Raw genomic sequence first — 5,275 nt, forward strand, 5'->3', positions numbered from 1 at the left:
GAGAATCCCAGGTAATGCTTCCACATTCCACAAATCCCCTGGTAGAGCGGACTCCTTGATTGTGCGGTTCTGCTGGTTCCTGCCTGCTGCTTCCTCTGCGGCTCCCATACATGCAACTACCCAGACTCATTTCCCCAAAGCACATCTAATAGTTGGAGGCTCCAGTTAAGGAATTTTACTAAAGCCTTTGTGATTCTTACCATGCTCACCTCTCATAGACGAGAGCTCAGGTGAATCACTTCACGAGTCCCGTATCCCTGCATCTGCCAGAACCCTAGATGGTAATTTCTGTTAACATATTTATTTTGCAGGTGAGGGCTCAGAGGCTCAAAGAGGTCAAGAAACTTTCCCAAAGTCTCTTTGCCAAAGAGTGATGAGGTAGGATATGAGAAAATTAAACCATAGGTAGGAAAAAGCAAAAGGAATGACAAGGAGCTTCAATCTAAAAACTTTGTGCTAAAGTTCTGCATACTTTTCTCCTCAAGCCAGTTCTCTTCTGGGACTATCACTCTGTAAATCAGTTCTTCTCTGAAGGCTGTCACTCCCAAATTTCTGGAAAACCTACAAATCTTCACTCTCAATCTTAGAGTTACTGAAAATTCACCAGCTTATGAAAATCGCATTGTGCACAGTTAGCCTACATAATAGATTAAGCAAAGAGAAAAATGATTTTTTAAGAAACCTGTAATCTAGGGTACTTTCCAAAGTTGTCTACTAATCAGATAATGGAGACCACATCAGCCTAAGGATCTGAGAACTCCCAAACCACCATGAAACTGTTTTGTGATCAGTAGAACAATAGCTTCCCCACCTAACTTCCCATGCCCACACCTCACCAACTCCCCTTTAAAAGAAAAGTCTACACGAGGGAGGGTACCAGGAGCAAATTGTGCTAAGTGCATATGTGAATATGTCACAATGCTCCCCACGAGTATGCATAATTACAATGCACTAAGAAAAACCTAAAAAGAATGCAAAAAATGAAGAAAAAAGAGTCTGCACACCCCCAAAGTTCCTCTCACTTTGAAGACAGCCTGCATTTCCCCCTGAATATGTCTCCACTTTCCTAAATAAACTTGTCTGTACCTCTAACAGGCACATCCTTAAATTCATTTCTGTGACATTTGTCAAGAGCCCCACTTGTCCTGAGTTGAGGTCTCTCATTCCCAGGAGCTCCTGTCTAAACCTTTTTCCAAAGTCTGGCTATTATCAGTGGTGGAACCTCAGCTAATTTTAGCTGTTTTGCACAAAGGTCTTGAGTAACTAATCCACTAGGGCAGTGGTCACTTCATCTTCAATTGTCTTTTGTTCTTCTGATTAAATCAAGGAAAGCCTCGAATTGTTTCTAATAGGCCTTTAAAGGTTCTCTAATACCTGCCCAGCCTCCCTTTCCAACAAAGAACAGGCAACAAGATCTCACTAGAATTTAATCACATCATTTTGTTCTCTTTGTATTTATTTTTATGGAAATGATGCTGATTTCTATCAGAAGTTAGATTTTTTTCAATTAAAAAAATGGACAAAGTCACATAATTGTTCTCTTATAATAAATCTATTAAAAAGGAATCGATGTGCAGAAAAATACTAAGCAAACAATAGCATGGGCCCATCATTGAAATGGCAAAAATTGTGAGATTTGGGGCATCGAGGCTGGAGGACACCATGTTTAATAAAGAGAAACTTAAAACTGAATGCCAGAATCATCTCCATCCTCTCCAGTGCTCAGAGGCTGCTCCTCTCCTCCATTCTTGGCAGGGATCCCAAGAAGAGGTCCCATGGTCTAGCCAACCTCCAGCCCCAAGAAAAGCCAGTTCACGTGGGCGAGGAAAGCTCAGCCTTTCCATTCTGCAGCTTTCTTGTTGGATACTTCTCCATTTCAAGGGGGTTTCCATCTTCCTCTGCATAACAACGTTCTCTGACTGTATTTTTCCCCAAACCACAACAGAAAAAGAGCAGCCTGTTTTCTTTTCAAATGCAATTAAATGACAGGCCGCTTTGCAAGGGCAGTTTATTATTAAAGACCTGGTAGAGCATTAGGACCTCAGAGTGGCCCCCTTCCCAGTCCAGCCCCCTAATCCTACCATTCCTCCTGATCTAAGGGAAAACTCTAAATCCCAGACCTGACTTGGGCTCTTCTGCATTCCACAGGCCCAGTTTCTCTAGCCAATCTCCTTGGCATGACCTTCGAGGCCGTTCACAATCAGCCCAGTAAGGTGAAGTATAAAAGCATTGGCCTGAGTTGAGGTCAGGGTTCTAGTGCTGCAGTGACACCTAGTTTGCTATATGCTGTCTCTGGGTTCCCTTCCCTCTTCAGGCCTCAGTTTCCCCTCCATAGAAAGAAGGGATGAGATTAGGAGACATTCAGTGGGCTGTCACATGAGTCTGAATTTATTAACCAGATCCAGATTGAAGAGAATGAAAGAGGCCAAGCTGAGGCCTAAGTCTCAGACCTGACTCGCCCAGCCTGGCCACTAAGAGGACTTTAATCCTTTGCCATTTTCAATAGTCTTTTTTATGCCTGAGTGCTCTATATCAGGAAAACCAGGCCTGCTGGTACTGAACCTGGCCTGCCCCCTTCCGGAAGGGACTCCTTACATCAATAACCAAGCCCTGCAGTGAAGAGGCCACTCACATTTGACCCCAGACACTGTCTCCTCCCATCCCAGTGACTACTTGCAACAAGAGAACTTCCTGGGTTGTCTTTTTAAAAAGAAGATAGATTTGTGTGGTCATTGTCTATTTGTTTTAAGTTGCCATAAAGCAAGGGCCCAGCATAAAAATGTTTAGAGAGAGGCTGGGGGTGTGGCTCAGCAGTAGAGTTTGGCATTTGTCAGGTCTTAAGCTTAATTCCCAGCACCAAATAAATGAATGTATGAACAATATGAAATATGTAAAGAAGAGAATAAAAGTAAAATGGAATATTATCCATCCACCCCACCCAAGAGATCCTTCATAAACACTTTTATACTCATCCTTTCAGGCATTCTCTAAGAATCTATCTTATAATGAAGACAGGATTATTCTGCAAATAGTATTATAATTATACTTTTTTTAAGGTAAAATTACAATGTGTACAAATATAAAATGATCATTTGTCAAAGATTTTCTTCAACTAATTGTTTAATGAAGTAACCAGTAATATATCAAAAGCAGTGCAAAGGAGAATCTGATCTATCACAGATGTATATAAAAGAATCAAGAGTGCAGGAATAAATGTGGTAATAGATGCAAAGTGAGTTATTATCTATAGGGCAATAATATGTCATATTTGGAATCATCTAAGTTGTACATTTACTGGAAAAAATCAATTTGAGTTCTAATGTGGATAAGAATAATTTGCATTGATATCACTTTTCTATAGCCCCTAGAATTGCAAAATAACCTAGAAGGCCCCTATAGAACCAGGTAACCCCTAAAGAATCTAAACAACATCCAACTTGCCAATAAAAAGACACACTCAATAGATTTCTACAATTTTTTTTAAAGAGAGAATGGGAGAGAGAGAGAGAGAGAGAGAGAGAGAGAGAGAGAGAGAATTTTTTTTTAAATATTTATTTTTTAGTTTTTGGCGGACACAACATCTTTGTTTGTATGTGGTGCTGAGGATCCAACCCGGGCCAGGCGAGTGCGCTACCGCTTGAGCCACATCCCCAGCCCAATTTCTACAATTTTCATGGGATTGTATAACACGGTTATAATACCTAACATTTTGGGTGTGCTTACTATGTGCCAGACATGATAGTAAATTCTTACTATGAATATCGTTTCTCTTCACAATGAGCCTGAGACGTAGATCCTCTCCTGGTTCCATTTCTACTGATGACACAACTCATGTGATGGAGAGGTCATGTAATTTGCCCAACGTTGCAGAGATAGGAAGTGGGAAAGCCAGAATTTGAGCTCTAACTACTTTCTAGCACCATTGTTTATTTATCCAGCTTGCAGTTGTTGGGTATTTGGGTTGTTTCCATTTTTTTCCCTATGATGAATACTGCTTCAATGTGTATCTTTAAATCATCCTCTGCTTCTCAAGAATATATGCATTTTTATATTCCACAGATATGATTGAATTGCTCTCTAAAAAGTTGCATCAATTTAACACTTCCACTAGCAGTCAGCTTTGAGGTTTTTCTTTTAAAGAGTTTCCTTGTATCTTTGTTAACAATGAATAATAACAATCTTTTCAATGCTTGCTGGTCCCATAGGTGGAAAAATGCTATCTCAGCATTATTTTAATGTATATTTCTTTTTCTTCTTTTTTAAAGTATTTTTTTAGTTGCCATTGGACCTTTATTTTATTTATTTATATGTGGTGCTGAGAATTGAACCCAGTTTCCTCGAATATATTACGCAAGTGCTCTACCACTGAGCTACAACCCCAATCCTGTATGTATGTATGTGTGTGTGTGTGTGTGTGTGTGTGTGTGTGTGTATTTTTTTTTTTGACACAAAAATTCTTCAGGACTTTTCTGGAAGGGTAATTGTCAGTGCCAAAGATTACTTTGTTCTCCCTCCTCTCCCTCAATGATAGAGTTGGACACTCAAAGTAAGATGCAAACAGGAAATGGGACCTGTCCAAAGCCATCCAGCATGTCTGGGGTAGAACTGGACTCTGACCAGGGGGTTCTGACTTCTTTCTTGGAAAGACAGAGCCTTTTCTGTGGGCTCCTCTGCCACCACTGTTTCTTGCAGACTGAGCGCCAGTGAGGTGACTGGGGAGCCATAATAGTAAAGGCTCCTTTAAGTAAAGCAGTCAAAGGTGATGATATTGATGAAAGATGCCTTTGAACAACCATTGTTTCACAGGCATTATTTTTCCTAATCCTAAAATTATTTGGCAGTTGGTGAAGGCAAAAATGATTATTTATTTATTTATTTATTTATTTATTTATTTATTTATTTTTGGTACTGGGGATTGAACTCTGGGGCCCTTAACCACTGAGCCACATCCCTAGCCCCCCACACTTTTTTTTTTTTTTTTTTGTATTTTATTTAGAGACAGGGCCTTGCTAAGTTGCTGAAACTGGCTTGAATTTGCCATTCTACTGCCTCAGCCTCCAGAGCCACTGGGATTACAGGTGTACAAACCTCTGCACCTGGCTCACAAATGATTTGTGATATGTGCTTGAAAAGTAAAATTTTGGATACATTTTTCCTTTTTTTTTTAAAGCCCATTTGTAGTAGATTTGGGGGGGGGGTTCACTGCTTAGATATTTTAAAGCATTTAATATTCCAATGTGTTAAAGTTTTCTCTTTTTTTTTTTTTTAATAAATT

Source organism: Urocitellus parryii, chromosome 4 (assembly GCF_045843805.1).
Source record: "Urocitellus parryii isolate mUroPar1 chromosome 4, mUroPar1.hap1, whole genome shotgun sequence".
Lineage (NCBI taxonomy): Eukaryota > Metazoa > Chordata > Mammalia > Rodentia > Sciuridae > Urocitellus > Urocitellus parryii.